Raw genomic sequence first — 17,159 nt, forward strand, 5'->3', positions numbered from 1 at the left:
GCGGGCACCGCCACACGCACCCCGGGCCGACCGCTGCCCCGCGCCACCGCCGGCTCCGCGCGCACCGCCGGCCGCTGCCGGGGCCCGCCCCTCCGGCCACGCGGCAGCCGCGCGCCCCGCCCCGCCCCGCCGGCCCGGCCCCGGCCCCGGCCCCGGCCCCGGCCCGCACCGCCGGCGCCGCCGCTGCCCCCTGCCCGCCGGGCCGCGCAGCGGCGCCGCGCCTGACGCGACTTCCTGAGCGCCCGTCGCCATGGTGCGGGCCCGCCGCCCGGCCCCGCCGCCTGTCGCCCGCCTCCGCCCGGCCCCGGGCCCAACGCCCGCCCCCGGGCACGCCACCCGCTCCCCGGCGGCGCCTCCGCACCCCGCGCACCCGCTGCCCGGCCCGCCCCCCCCCCCGCTCTGCCCCCCGCTCTGGGCCGCGGCGCCCGGCGCGGCCACCGCAGAGGCTGGGGCACCGGCCGGCTGCCCCCCCGCGGGCCGCAGTTCCGCCGCGCTCGGGTCAGAGCTGCACGGCAGAAAACGGCGGCGAGAGTCACGCCGAACCGCGCCCGCGGGGGCTGCGGCGGGGCCGCGCCGCGGTGCCTTCAGAGCAGCTGCGCAGGGCTGGGGACGGGTATCGATCTGCACCCGGCCTTGCCGCAGTGCCAGCTGCCCTGCGCTGAGCGCAAAAGCAAATGTTGATTGAGATTGCTGCACCTCACCAAACACGGGTGAGGGTATCTCTTGGCCTGGGCTATTTAAAGATCGTTTTTCTGTGGCTTAAGGCGAGTTGCGGGCCTGTGGAAAGAAAGGCTGGCGCCTGCGCTTCATTGCATGTCCGAGTGGTCAGCGTTACTCAAAACAGCACAGCACAGGAATAAAGTGACAAAATACAAGACATCGTTTCACGCTAATGCAAATACTCTGCTTATAAATTTAAGTGACCCAAGGAGGTATTGTCCTTCTAGAGATCTCGCTTCTAGATGTCATTTTGGATTTACTACAAATGAGAATTAACTAAGAATTACAAATGCCTTTCACACGTAAGATGTGATAGACAGAACCCAAACTGCTACAAGCGTCTGTGAGTTCCCTACTTCCCACAACTGAGCACGTCCCAGGCAGTATCACTGGGGCATTACAGCTGATACTTTACAAAGAGCGTTCTGCAATTTACCGGTCAGATGAGAGTTTGAATTTCCCCCCTTTGCAAGAAAAGATACTCTTCTTTTGTGGCAAAGTAGACTGGAATATAAGACGTCGACTTTTCAAATAAAAAAATTACTACAAGATGCAGCCCAGTGAAATGCACGACATTAAAAGTTTGTATTTCTGCATAATATACAATGCAACATTTGTGTATAGCAAAGCACCATTTTCTAGGGCATCACATTTTTATAAAGGACAATCTCTAATTCTATTTCTTAGAGCACATTCATATTCTAATGTTTCTCCCCGTTTTCTCATAATCTGGGCCAAGAATTTCAAATTTGATTAGCAGCTCTGTGTGTCAGTTGCTTGAAATAGTGCCAAACACCCACTTTCAAGTTTTGGTCTTGAAAAGCAACATAGACAGAATCTTTGGTCACTTTTGAAATACAAGCCCATAACTGTCTAGCTTTTTAACAAAGCTTTAGACTTGATATCAATTTTTTCTTGCTTGCTGAAGGTCAGCTGGAAACGAGGGGATGGATTCTGTTTTCATCTGGGTCTACTGCAGCTAAGTGGATTTGTAACTGCTTTGCTCATCAGAGCCTAGCCCAAGAGGCAGTCTATATGGAAAAAAAATACAGGTTTTCAGAGTCACAGTGCTACTGTCAGATTTGTGTGATCTCAGTTGTTACATCCTCATCTCAGCTCCACTTGTATAATGAGCATCTCATTGACTTGGTGGAGTTGTGGAGGCCAGAGAAGGAGACGTCTGCCTCTGATCCTGGGGCACAGCTAGTCAGCGGGACCACATCCCACACTCAGAACTCCACGGAGTTTGTCCTAGGTGTATTGGAAGCATCAGAAGGGGAAACTTCACTCAGAAAAGTGAAATCCAGTGTTACGTCACATATTTTTGTAACTGTCTTTGCATAAAGAGCAGATTGCAGACGTAGCCAAAGTTCCAATACAGTGCTGCAGCCACCAACCTGATCATTGCTTCCAGGATGAGCCTGTCTGTGTAAGACAGTGTGCAATGGGGAAAGACAGAGCTGTTACTGAAGTGGCAGAATTATCCCCAAAATCACATTGGAGGAGATTCAATAACTGGATTACATGAAAACTGAATATAACAGAGGTAGAATGAATGGTTACCTCTAGAGTCTAAGAAAATGCATGAAATGTAAGACACGTATAATTCTTATTAGTGTTGTCTCATAATTTAATTTCTCATAATTAAACTGCACTTTGATTGTTACTTGGGTACTTCTTAGTAGGCACTCTATGTTATAAAGGACCATAAATATTGCTTACACACAACTTTATCTTCTCTAGATATAGAATCACTTTGATTTTTTTTCCCCTTCCATGCATAAAAACAGGAGATGATCAAGCAGCGCACTCAGTTTCGGCACACTATAATGTAACTCGGAGCAAACTCTCAGCCACTGAGTGGAAAGCAAGCTTGCCTGTTTGCTTCCCTCTGTAAAAGATGAACTATATAGTACATTCAGAATCTAATACGGGTCTTTTAGCATGCTTTTTCCTTGCATGCTTTTACACTGGTATATTTTTCAGGTTGCAAAACAGTTATTTCTGTGATATAAGTAATAGAAAAATTAGAAGAAAAGCCTCAATGGCTTTATCATAATTTTATGCAGTCTCTAGAGTCTGATTTTAGTATCATTTACGAGAAAACTGCTTACGCTATTCTCTAGGCTGTTTTGAAAAGAATAGTAAATAGATACAGTGTTTTACTCAAATATAGCAATTCTGTGTAATAATAGTAATAATAGAAAGTTATTTCTGGTATTTGTAGAGCAGTTTTCTTGTTTTTCTAACCTTATAAAATTCTTGGCTTATTGTAAAATAAATCCAGAGTTAATTTTGTCACTCATTTGAAAAGGATGCAGAATTAGTCCAATGGCAATTGTAGCCCAGCAAGATCTTTTCACAGGATACACTTGTATAAATCTTCAGGCTTAGTAGTAAAATCTCATTTCAGTATTGAGAGCTTGGTGGTGATGTTGTGTTGCCATGGAATCAAGCAAATAGGAAAAATTTTGGAATGCCCAAAAGGAACAGACTTTCAGAGCTGCATGTGCTCCAAAAAGCTCACATACTGCTGGCTCTCGCTTCCAGAAAAGAGAGGCTCTATCCTGCTTCCATTGAAGTCAATGGGAGGTTTGCCACTGATCTCAGTAGGAGCAGGAGCATGCCTAAGTTTTGCAATCCATCTTTTTAAACTTCTTTAAACTGAGGTGTTTACCGTGCCAATGAGTCCAGGGAGGCAATTTACATATGATGGCAAATCAGCAGAACCCTGGCTTTGTGTGAATAAGCTGCTGACCATATCGTGCATAGCAGCCTGCAGATGAGAAAGTGGCAGGACTCTATTTAAAAAAAAAAAAAAACAACGATTTGTCCTTCCTATGTTTAAATTCCTCATAAAGCTTCCAACGGAGTTCAACAAAGTACCTGTTTGCTCAGCAATGCTGTGGGAAGGGGGAAGGGACAAGGGGAACTTCTTTGTACATCGCCTCTACCCCAGGTCTGTGCTCCCAGCTCCTTACCAGCAATTCCCATGATGTCACTTTTAGTAATGGAGACATGTTTACAAAAGACTACACAGCACCCTCTTTAGAAAGAAACTTTCAACCCGGGGAGTGCTACAAAAGCTAGGAAACCAAAAACTGCTTGAAGAGGGAGTAAAGATCCAGACAAAGGTTTTTTGTTTGCACTGACCAAACGCGACCTCACATGACTAGGAACAATTATGAACATGCAATTTGGCAGTTACAGAACTCCATGTCAGCAGTTTTGCCTTTGGTGTACAATATATTAAGAGCTTCTGAGAGTGGCAAGCGGCCATGAAATGGACTGATAAGACTGTATGTAGAAATGATTTGGGTATATTTTAGATCTCCTTTCAAGACAAATGATCTCTTCTATTTCACCTCCCTTGTCTTGAGAACAAATGCAAAATCCATTAAAAGTACAGTGACTCTCTCTTACGCAATATAAAGCACATCATTTTTCTGCAATTTCTTCTCATTCAAATATCTATTACTGCAATTTTGAAAAGATAAGAGTATTTTAGCCCAAACTGCTCCTAGCTTTTCTCTTGAACTTGTTACTCACGTTAGTTAAAAAAGGCTTTTGTTCTAACAGAAAGCACTACTGGGTTAAAACCAGTATAACTAATGTTTACACTTACAAACTTTGCACCATTTATCTATCACAAATCAAAAAACCTTAACTATCCAAAGGAATTTGCCAGCATTTTTAATTGAGGAATACTGAATGATAGAATTTGGAACAAGATTCTCCCATACTTAGACCTTAAGCAATCATCTGCTATAACAATGCAAGCCTCCCCATGCCTGCTGTGATATTTTGTAAAAGGGTTTATTTCAGTTTTCTGCTTTTGTTTGTTGAGGGTATTTGCAAAGCCGACATTTTATCCAAGAGTTGATTTTATCTGAAAAATAACACAGATGAAACAACTGATTTACTGTACAAAGGCCCTAAATACTGTTAGATGCCTCAGATATTATCCATTTGTAAATCATTAAAAATCGCTATATGTGGGGGACTCTGGTTATAGCAAGGATAAATCTAGTTTTCTGTTTGCAGATATGTCAAGTTTCACTAATGACTGCATTTCATGCCAAGCCCAATGCACTTCTGCTTGTGGCCAACTTTCCCGCAGAAAACAGACAGAAGAGTTCTCTCTCCAGGAATGTAGAGCTGCTTTCTGTCCCTTCAAACAAAGAACCAAGGAATAGAAATAAAGAAATCAGATCCGAGGGCTGTATGGGCCATTTTGAAAAAAGCAGCATCTCATTAAAAAAATCACAAAATCGTGATCTTATCAAATTTGCTGTGACTCATCCTTGAGGGATTGCAAATTGTTCTAGAATAACACAACCCCTAATTATTACGAGGTGCTAGGCAAGCCTTTAAATCAGTATCTCAAAAGGAGGCAGTTTTCACTGCTTAGGTTTGCTCTGTTGTGCAGTTGTTGGCTTTAGAAGGACTTGTCATATCTTACAATTTAAAGCACTGTAGGTATGGGAAGCTGGGATCACAGACAGCTCTTTCAACTGCCAGTGCACAAGAGTCTTTGCAACAGGTTATATGACCCAGGTGTTAAATCACATGGTATCCCACCTCTCCCCTTATTTTTGAGTATTTGGGACCTTAATCCTGCTGTGTGGGCCACCGAAAGAGTCTTAATGCCTTTGGCATGGAAAACATAAGACCTGTTGGTTATTTTCTCAAATTTTGGGGATATATTTTACAAACACCTTGGAGGGGTTAGGAGAGAGCCAGGGCATCTGTTCTGACCTGATGCAGGCTGCCATATATTCCAAAGGCGGCTTTACAACCCCTGTATTTTCTAATCTCTTATTCAATTATCTCTTCTGCAGATGAACAGGGCACGAGCCATCTCTCCCAAGGGCAACACCCCCCCACCCCTCAGTTTACTCAGGGACACAAAATGGATTCACCGGTTTGGGTTTTGCAAAAAGCAAACAGGAAGGAAAACTTCCCACAGACATCCAGATATTTTTCTTTTTTTTTTTTTAAGTCAGTCTCACTAAAAAATACAAGGTCTTCAGGCTTTAGTTTATCATAGATACACATGATTAACTTTATGTAACTGAAATTTTATCTATGAACACAATCAACAAAAAGTAAACTATAAATTTTACTTCAGGATTGTAAAATTCACTGAGAAACCTGAAAAAAAGCAATTTTCTGCCTTTGGCTGGCACTTTGCTCTGATCTGGCTACACCAGTTGTTACATTCCAATTCTGACATTCAAATCATGTTAGGCAATTTTCCCACAGTGTGTTTCCCAAACAAAAGCATTTTTTCCCACTCCCACTTATGTGTATCCTGGATCCGGGAAATGCAGAAAAATACCCTTGTTTAAGTCCTAAGACCCAGCCAACAATTGTACTGCAGTGCTGGATTTCACAAACTACCGGTGATAGTTTGACCGAAACAATACCAACTGACCCAGCAAAAGCTTACCTTTTCAGTTACTAAATAACAGATATTCAGCTCACAACATGATGAAATCCTACTTAGGGTTTGGTGGTTTGTGTGTGGGTTTTGGGGTTTTTTTTCCACTGTTAGAAGCATAACCTAATACTTTCCCAAGCACCTTGTACCTTCATGAAAGCAGAAATCCTTATGTGTACACCCTAAACAGTTAAATTGCTTATTCCAGGATATTCACGTAGAAAGGCAGAGGTCTTGAGAAGGATATGATCTCTGGCTAAGAGATGCTGTTTCTGCAGCTCTGGCCTTTCCCTTTTATGAAAAACAGTGCACATTACTAACTTGGTATTTCACACACGACCAACCATTGCTTCAGGAAAACTGCATGGTTCATAGCATGCCAGGCTGGTTTCATGAAGCTGTTTGTGGGCTTAGGGCTGAGTCACTCCACAGGTCTTTCGGATTTAGGATAATGCAGGATCAGATATGCCTTTTTATTCTTATTGCACTTTCCCCTTTCGTTCTCTCCTTAGGAGGGGTAAAGCAACGGTGGTTTCTGGAGGGTTCTTGTTTGTTCTATCTGTAGGTGCAGTAAGAGATTAGACTACACATTCCTTGCAGCACAGTGTCCCAGGCTGCAGGAGAGAGGCATTTTGAGCCAGATCTTTTGCGGAAGAGAAATGATCAATGCCTTTCGTTAAGACCTAATCAACTTAACCTGAGGTACAGGAGAAAGTTGTATCAGCTTTTGCCTTTGAAACACCTGTCTTTCAGGGACACAAAGTTACCAAAAAAAAAAAAAAAAAAAAAAAAAATCCATCCAGCATAAACAACTGGGCAAATTTGAGCACCTGTCCATCAGCATGATTTACTAAAAGTGTCAGAGTAGTTGATAGAATTCAGGTTGAATTATTTTTTTCTGAGGGGCTGGAAAAAACTAGTAAATTATAAATACCACTTCTGCATTCGTGATGGAACTTTTTAATTTTCAGTGTTATGGATTGACTACAGCAGCCTGATTTTATGAAATATAAAAAGTAATGAGCAGGCCATCGCGTTTTGAATGAGCATTCAGAAATCTGCTTTAGCGGTCAGAATATACTGGGCATGTATCTGCTTCAGGGTCTTCCTTGCAAGAAGTTTTCATCTCATTTTCTACCTGTGCTACTGCAGTGTCCCCAAGATGCAGCTGAGCTCCGCCACTCCAGCCAAGTGGTGCTTCTCCACCAGCTTTTTTCATAAAAGAACTTTCTGTGCTTTTTCACCTGTGACATTTCCCAGCTATGCTTTTGTGGATAGTTATTATTTAATATTTCTTATATGACACAAGTTTAGAATGTGCTAATGAAGTTAATGAATAAAAAGAAACACTTGGGAAGCACCAGCCAGACTGGAAACTGGAGAAGGCTCCTATGCAGTTAAGAAGTAACTTCTAGAACAGCCTTGCAAGAGAATCATGGGGCAAACATCAGCCTCAAGTCCAACCTACATCATGGGATTATGCTGACATTTTTGGCCATTCTTTGCCCAGTTTCAGCTCCTCTGGTAGATCATTAGTACATATGGGCCAGGAGGTACCATCAGTAACACCAGTATGATGAAACATGGAACAAAATTTCATAGTCTGTTTACACTAGGAACGCTTGTTGCTAAAAATGTCTTAGTTACTATATTTTAACTAATATTTCAAGCACTAGATAGACATGCTATCTGTTCCTGATCAGCCCACAAAGTTGAGAGCCAATATATTTTGAAACATTATTTATTTTCTGATCTAGGCCTTGTTAAATCTCATAAAACCTGAGCTAGGCAGATCTGGAGAAAAAGTCATTCATATCTCTGTACTTGCAAAATCAGGACGCAGAACAGTGCACAATCAAAGAGTCCTAGTGCTGTCTTGGAACTCTGTGGTCAGTAGGATGATCCACTCTCTCTGCTTCCCTGCTCTATCTCTTCCTCTGGTAAATCCCTGTAAGATGTTTTCTGACCATAGATGTGTTATATCTCATATTTGTGCGGCCAGTTCATAGTCAGAATTCAAAAAGGCTCCATACAAAGCAAGGTGTGCATTTTCAGAGGACCACACCAGAAAATATGTGCTGATGGAGGACTCCAGTGAAGAAATGCCTTAAACCTAACTTGCGGGGTTTGCTACAGGAATTCAAATTAGCCATTTAGAAAGGTGTTAAATTAAGAAGGAAATTAGAATTAAGAATTAGAATTAAGAATTAAATTAAGAAGTTAAATTAGAGAAGGAAAAGAAGTAAATGTTATTATAGCTGATCACATTTCAAATTGCAACTCTGTCTATAATCCTTCTGATTCAGATTTAAATGCTTATTTTTGCTAAACTAAGATTCCTTTCCCCATCTCCATTCTTTTAAATTTTTTCCATTACAGGCAAAACTGTATTTAGTGCAATGTCCAAGACATCTTTAGATTCTCTTTCCTCAGTACAGATCCTGACTTAGCCTAATTAAAACTAGATTAAATACAAGCAAAAGGGCTGACACAGTAAATATAGTATAAAAATCATTAAAAAAACCCCACCACCTGACATTGTGAATGTTGACTTCTGATGTCTTCTCTATCAACATATTATTGAGTTTTAGCTAATATGGCCTGAGATCCTTGGGGTAAAATCATGGCATGGCAAAACTCCCACCCTGACCAGGAAAGCTGCATCACATTGGTAAATGGTATGAATATCAGAAAACTTACGAACTGCAATATAACAACAGCTACCTGCTTTCTCAGCCCTGTTTGAACTTATATTGTACACTTCTGTATTAATCAAGTATTTGACTTATGCAGGGAGAATTTTAATTAATGTAAAATTAATTCAACCGAGACTAACCTTTGCCACCATGCTGACATTATCAGTTGTGATTTGTGCAGGATCCTCATGGAGCTGCAATCTATGCATCCTTACGTAACAGGCATTAAGAAGCAGTTACACAACTTAAAGCAAACACCACTGACAGATGAAAATCCATGGCACAGACAGGACCTTGAGCAATCATCAAAGCAGTGCCAGAAAGCAAATTCTACCTGCAGAAAATGTTTTTTTCACGTTCAACGCACTTCAGGGGATGCTCTGTATGTCAGTTGCTGGTAGCCTTAATACAGGCTCCGCTACAAAGTAGCTTTTTATTGTCAAAGTTTTATCCTTCAGAACCTGTTAATACAAACTTTGACCAGCATTGCCACAAAATGTGTGTGCAATTCAACTCATATCTTTACTGGCTGCAATAATAAACTTTTGGTCTAAAACAAACAGGTCATTAGCAAACAGATACTTTTGTGCACTGTGGTTACTTGGGCCCCTCTCCTCCTGCCATCCCCTTTTTCGCTCTGCTCACACACTTGGCAGTTGATGTCTGGATATCTCTCCGTGATGCCAGGGCCTTGCAGCTTTCTCAGGTTTAGTACAGGTGAAGAAAATACTCCATTTCTCTGTGCACAAAGTTTATTAATGGGCCTTAATTATAACTTAATAATAATGCCGGCAATACATTTCTGTCAGGTGTTGACTTAGGTCACAGGGTATGTCTAAATTCAGTAATCCATGCCTGTAGATGCATATATTCTAAATTTAAGAAATTACATCAAATTATCTTTGTACTACCTTCACAATATTTTTTTTAAGTTTATGTAATTTCTCGATAAATTTTGTTCATTTTTACAAAAGGAGCATTCCAAGACCACTTTTAGATACTTTATATTGCAGAAGTTGAAGTGCTATACAAACTATTTTATGGGAAAGATTCTGGTCACTTTTACATCAATAGAAATTGGGATGACTCCAACTTGCTACTGGTATAACAAAACAGGTATTTTTTCCTCAGTCATCATAAAATACTCACTTGCATGGGAAGACATAACAGTGTGGTCAGAAGTACTTCTTGAGAGGTATGTAGCTTATCACAGTTCAACTAGATCACATATTTAGAAAACACTCAAATATTTTAAACACTATCAGGCCTGTAAGAAGAGACTTAGAGTTTTGTTTCTAACCTGTGGCATTGCGTGCTTCCTTGACCGAGGTGTTCATAAATGGTTTAAAAGGTAACATGTTTGAATGAAATATATTCAAACAGCAATAAAATGGTAGCACTGGATGACTAGGGCACACAGAACGGGGCTGGATTCAGGGGGATAGGAATGCTGAAAGAAGGGAAAAGGTTGGGTTTTACTCTTTTTCACAGCGTGGTAGGAATTCACCCATCCAACTTTACTTCTAACTAGGTAGTCTACTAAGGAGACATTTTATTTCCCCTGTTGAGTTTCCTCTTTTTAGGCTTCCATCTTTACCAGCACAATCACTTGGAAATACTTAAATACATTCAGTCAGTCACTGAAAAGCCTGCCCAACAAAGCCCAGAGACCAGGTTTAAGAATCACCTGAAAACCTTACTCCCCTCCTGATTCACCTTTTCCATCTTTTTCCCCTTCTCTCTCTACAGAAAAGAAAATACACAATTCCTTTGGGTTTTTTTGGTTAAAACTCACTAGTGACAAAATACAATCCTCAGCTGGGAGGTGTGCAGTGAGATAGATGGGGGAAACAATCCACCTGAGAAATAAGTTATCATCAAAACCATCACGCTGGTCCAACCACAGAGGCAGCGGAAGGGTGGGAGGAATAACCAAGGGAGGGGCAGGAGCTGCACAAAGTGGCAGGGCCATCAAAACAGAAGTTGAGTGGTGCTCAAAGAGTCATATCCTACTGCTTGTGAGGAATAGCATTGTTTCCTGTTATTAAAAGAGAACATAAACATGGGGGAGGGAGAGCCCCGGGAGGAAAACAGACTGTATGGAGAATGAGGTCAAATCACTGCTTTAAAAAGTACAGTCTTTACATGATTATCCAGGTCATGGCTTAGGGTTTTTTCTGGGGGTGAAAAAAAGGAAAATAACTTTAATACTCATAACATACCTTTTCCCCTCATTTAAATTCCCAGTTAAAAAAAAATATCAATTTGCTTGTATGCTGACAATTCAATTCACCAGAATATATTTGTATTCATTCCCTAACTAAAACTGAATTCCATTTGTCAAAGCCCTTTAGAGCACAGCTGTGTCAATGAATCATCATTGACATGAGATTCATCATCAAAGCACATTTTTCTTGAACAAGGTTATTTTCCTCAATGTGATGTTTTGCTGTAAGTTACATCCAGTTCAGCCACGCTTGAAAACACTATAATTATGTTGGTCAGGAACGTAATTTTTTTCTTAATGAAACAGGTTTCCAAAGTGGTTTCTACCACCTACAGTTTGGAAGCTGTCATACAGGCTACTTTCTTTCCTTGCCTTCTTTTGGCAAACTGCCACTTTATGTCTATATGCATGGTTAAAGCCTCTGCATGCAAACTAAGGATCTATGATTGCAGAAGAATCTGGGAAATGTGATGAAGCATTTATTTACTATCTTCTGAATTACTTTTACCTTAGTTTTTTAAATGCTTCTTTGTAATTGTTATTCCAGAATTGTCTGTCATCTACAACATCCTAATTGTATTGCTTTAACTAACAGATAAATACAAAACATCATTCCACAGACTTATTTTTAATCATGGATTTCTCTTCCTCAATTAAAAAATAATAATGAAGGAACACATAAAAAAGATAACTGTAAAGCAGGCAGTGAGTCTGAAAGAAATTAAGCTGCTATTCCCCAAATAATTTGGTTTACTTTGTCCATTGTAAGACCTGAGAACCATTGATTTCCCACCCTTCCCTCTGCCTGCTAGTACCCTGAGCACTGGATGGACACCTCTAACTGTATTTTCTTTTCCTTTTATGCAGAAAACAAATGACAAAATAACCAGTGTCTTACCAAGTCTAGCCAATCCTGCCAAATGCGTGGTCACGAACAAGAACATAAATAATCATAACCAATATCTGCCCGGATGAAGCATGATTCATATTTAGAGGGGAGAGGCCCAGGAGATGCATCAGGGATGATCTCTGTCCCCTGCTATTTTATCTGTCTTGCTACAGCATTTACATGGCTCCCATTACTATGATGCCAGAACATACAGAAACATACAGCTATTCTTACCACACTCAAATGAGGTGGAGAAATTACGTGGGTTATCCCAGGTCAGAAATTTGAAGCAGAATAGATCATAGCACGAGCTTCACAAGCTCTTGATCAATAGAAGGTGTTTATCGACGATTTCTATAGAAATCAACACCTAACCCCATTCCCAAAGTATCCAAGCGTTTCTCAAGCATTTATGCTAAAATAGTCAAGAAGCCCCATCTTGGAGGTTTTATTGAACATGAACCAATGACTGAAGCGAACTGGTGTTTGACTTATAGCAGCTTCTTTTGGTGCACACCAAATGCTCTTCAGCTATGGCTGTCAAGATAAATATATTTCAAGTCAAGACTTGTAAATTTCAGTTGATCATTTCAATCATAGAGTGCCTAGTAAGACTATATTTGCCCCATTGCCCATATGGTCATGATATTGAGTTCATTTCTATTAGATGAAAATGTCAATAGCTCACTTATGCCTTTAGGTTTTCAAAGTTAGACTATCAGAACATACTTTAAAGCAGCATTATACCTGAAGTTCATTTGGAAGCAAAACAAACCTGTTTACATGCATCAAGAAGTTATGCCCAAAATATAAATATATGAACATGATCTTGTTTATCTACTGAAGCCAGCAGTGAGATTTCTCCATGGGACGCAGGCATGTTAACATCTACCGTGAGTGATGCAAGTTCGGGCTGATGGTTGGATGCCACTTGATAGCTTCTCCTGCAGCGGTACCCATTGCTGGTTGGCTGAGTAACCCATTTTATGCCCCTTAGTCCATAAACTCTATACACTTGCTTTGCCACAGGTGGAGGAATAATGCTCTTTATACAATCCTTTATGATTCCTATATGATACCATACAGTCAGAAAGTATTAACATGTTTATAATTAACCTTATCTGTAAAAAATGGCAAAATACTTACCAGCCTGGTAGGAAATTGGGAAAGTTAGCTAATTGTTATTTGGAGAAGCTCTTAAGACTGCTGACTGCTAAGTCCTGCAAGAGAGAGAAATATATGATCCACTGACATTTGGTTAACACCCCCCCACGTCTTCATGGGCCTTGATAGGCAAAAGAAATAGCAAGGCTGGATTGCTCAAAGTTAATAATGGGTTTGGACAACACTTGGCAATGGTTGACATCTTTCCCTTGAAACACCTAATATTCCAGTTGAATCTATTCTTCATCTAGTACCATCCTTCTAACATAACGCATTAATGTATCTCCCATCATTTGGGAGTTGGACCAGATGACATTTAAAGGCCCCTTCCAACCAAAACTGTTCTACGATATCACTGATGCCAAAGTGTTCATGCTCAGTAAGCTTAGTCAGCAGTAATTTGCTTCAGATTTCATTATATAATATGGTTTTTAACCATTTTGTTTTATAAACCAACTTCTATTTTTTATTCTTGGTTTTAAAGTCACAAGGATATGTTATAGATCTTTACGTAAATCTTTATGACCAAAAAGCTGTGACCAATAAAGGTACCAAAGGAAAAGCATACAAGAAAAAAATGTCATGGAATTCTAGATGCCAAACACGCTTTCTGCAGCAGCACCATTGCAGCAATGAAATGAAGGATGTTTTCAGCATGTGCTAATAATGTCAATTTTTAGTGGTGACAATTTGAGCTTCATAAAAATCAGAGGAGTTGGACTGGAATTGGTGGCAACAACACTAGCCAGTTTCACACAGTGCACCTATTCAGATGACCCTGAAATTCTGGGAAATTATGGGCTCCACCTTTCATATCTTCGTGGTGAAACAGCTTGGCTATTTCAGCTGTAACCAATTGTGTTGGAAGTTTATTTAATACATTAACCTTCATATGGTTTAGTCAGATGTAAGAGCCAACCAATTCCAAAATGTTCTTACCAGGTTTCAATAAAGTCTTGCACTAGAACTGGTAGGGTATTTTTGCATGGAAAAATGGATGGCAAGTATTATATAAAGTTAGTCTTTATAGGATTTTTTTGTTGTTGTTCAGCTCCCATTTCATCCAAAAATACAAGCAATTTTGACCCAATCCCTTGCTGAAAAGTGAAGATGCTAGCTCAGAAATGCTGCAACACTGCCTGGTCTCTGCAGTGATATTTCTGAATAGACAAGCATTTCATTTTTCTCTCTTGGAAATCTTTGGACAAATATGTGAAAGCAGACTAACTTTGTTCTCTTTACACAGATAGTGTTGCACATATGCATGACAGTATTTCCAGTCAGTTCGGCCATGCAGGGCAGTTCGCAGCAGAAGAGCATTAATAGATAATAAAAATTCAAGTCCTGACCCTTAAATATTTGTTCAGCTGAACAGTCCCCTCTCAGAAGGGGAATCTCAGTGATGCTGAAGGGGCCTGTGACATACATATTACTCACAGGAGCCATGGTGCAAGGCTGGAAATTAATTTCCAACTCATTATGTATGTATGGTTTCAGTTCTCTTAATGGCAGGCTTACATGGATACATACATTCCAGCTATACAGCACTGGGAGTAACAAAAATCTACAAGCATTCAACAGCAATACACTGCAGCAGACACCTCTCCACAGCAACTGGGATGAGCTGGTAGCTGCTGCCATACTTCAAACCAGTACTTTCCACAGAGAGAAAATAGGGCACAATGAAGGCTATGAGGAGTTCTCACGTCTTTACACCAGCATGTCTAAATTTTTATAACAGGTTTCCAACATTTTTGTTTCAACCACTGGATATGCATGTTGGAAAGATTAAGATTCAAGATGCAAGGACCATAAAAGGCAATAAGAAAGAAATCTGCATGAGCAAGAGGAAGGAAAAAGTAGATTCACTGTTTAGTGGAGATGGAAATCTACTGATGAATAATGCTGAGAAAGCTGAAATGTGTTGTGTCTTAATTTTCTACAGCTACCACAGATAACTAGAAATTCAGTGACTGCTTTTGCTAATTCCTTGAATATCTTATAGCAGTATTTTTCATATTCTAGTTCTTTCTATATGCATGCTAGAAAATATTCATTAACCTGGTCTTTCTGATTTGTGACTTAAACTCCTACCACATGGTCAGAATTAATTTTGCTAAACTTCTGGACGCAACTAGCTTTCAGATTTTCAAGTCACAAAAGTGATCCTGGTGCAGCTTTGTCAGTTGTGGGGGTGGAGAAGGCACAGACACAGCTCACTCTAAATCAGAAGAATCAGGTTTTAGTCTTCTTAAATATATCCCTACAAGAAATATGATTATTAGATACCAATACCTAGGAAAATCCAGTTGCTGATATGGTAAGATATAATACGACTAGTATATACATTCAGATGAGCGAAAACAGATTTGGCGCTAATCAGGTGGGAGAGCCTGAAACAGCAACGCAGCAAACCATTGTGGGTTCTTAATCTAGAGGAGTTAACCATCCAGGACAACATTGCATATATTGTGACCACAACATTGTAACCCCAGCTTTAGCCAAAGGAAAGCTGTGATTGTCTCCCTGGCTATGTGCTAGACCTACAGGGTCTACGAGGTAGCAGGTGTTGCTCTAGTACACTCAGAAGGGATGATAATTTGGAGGTTTTTTGGGGGAAAAGCATTAATAACACAATGGAGTGGCCTAACAGGTCTGAACAAGTTATAGACATTATTTGCCACACCCTGCTTTTCTGCCTGCTTTCTCTGTGCCTCCTATAACCTAGAAAAACTGTCCTAAGTCCTTCTTAGTCCTGCTAATACTGAGAGGCTGAGGAAAAGCTGAACTCGACCGAAGGACAAATGTACTGGGTGAGTCTCATGCAGCTACTCTTAGATATCTGTATCTGTATCTCTAGAAAGAAACGTTCATTTCTAGGGCACAGTTCATCTGATCACAAAGTAGATGCCTCAAATACTCAGATGCATTGCTTGTAACAGGCTCCACAGGACCCTGTTTCTCTGCACTGAATACAAAATCAGTTTAAGGTGACCAGTCCAAATACAGACAAACCACTGACTCCTAGTGATGGGCAGGGTAAACCCCACCCCAGCTGAGAAGCCTTGACAGAACGGTATAAAGCAAATAAATGAAGAGTTTATCTAGATGCACAGGACTGCCATGAAGCACTGAGATATCTGTCGTTACCCACTGGAACACCTCAAGGAAGTCAAAGCCTGGACTTTCAAATATGAAACTATAAGCAATGTCAGACTGATCATCAAGGGCTTTAACCAACTCAAATCTACTCCAGCAGTACTTTGCAGCTGGGCTCCCATCTTCCCTGCAGGGTTGCTTCAGTCCCTGGAGTAGACATTATCCTCCCACTGAAGATCTCCACGGATCTAGCTGTGATGGAGCTAATTATAGATAATCTGCTGATGTATGATTAAATATGCTCGCCAGCACAATTTGCAGGTTGCGTGGTATGCTCTGCTACACCAAGGAAAAGCATCTGACATTGAACAGGAATAAATACCAGCTCAGACTGCAGTTTAGTGATTTGAAGCACCTGTTGTGTGACAAAGACATCCAAGCTCGGATACCAGTTCAAACAAATTCCCTTGAACGAGGATGCCTTGCCATGTATGTGTTAGGAAATATAATTATTCCTTAATCACAATTAAGGAATACTTTTTTAATATTTCCTTTTTACTACAGACCAGAGCAGGAGTGGGCAGAACCGCTAATCCACCCACTGTGCTACAAATATAGTAAGAAGAGACAATTCTTCCACTACGGAGACTGCAAGCTAAAAATACAAGGCTGAAGGGCAGCCAAAGGCACAGGGTGATACTCTGCGTCTGTGATCACACGGCTGGTCCGTGCCCAAGGACTGTTCTTTGTCCCCCCAGCACTGCTTAAATACAACCCAGAGAGTGACAGTAGAAATGAGAAAACCCTCCAGAGACTGTAGAAAAAAAGGTTGCATGGAATGATGTCACTGTCCTTAATGCAAAGCCAAAAATCTCAATCAGTACAAGACTGCATGAGTTGCTGGCTACTTTTCTGTAAAAA

General features: G+C 40.9%; 1 protein-coding gene across 4 annotated transcripts in view; it reads right to left on the reverse strand.

The window, feature by feature from the left end:
* Positions 1-17,159, reverse strand: part of GPAM (glycerol-3-phosphate acyltransferase, mitochondrial) — a 91,426-nt gene that overhangs the window by 32,651 nt on the left and 41,616 nt on the right. Inside the window, exon 3 of one of the 4 annotated variants that reach the window (XM_080403289.1) lies at positions 13,122-13,195. The gene's annotated coding sequence lies outside the window, so the exon portion shown is untranslated. Of the gene's footprint in view, positions 1-20; positions 52-169; positions 311-13,121; positions 13,196-17,159 lie in introns of those variants that run through there. The other 3 variants (XM_080403287.1, XM_080403290.1, XM_080403288.1) reach the window with 3 other exon arrangements.

The sequence above is a fragment of the Falco punctatus genome (genome assembly GCF_963210335.1).
Source record: "Falco punctatus genome assembly, chromosome: 9".
Lineage (NCBI taxonomy): Eukaryota > Metazoa > Chordata > Aves > Falconiformes > Falconidae > Falco > Falco punctatus.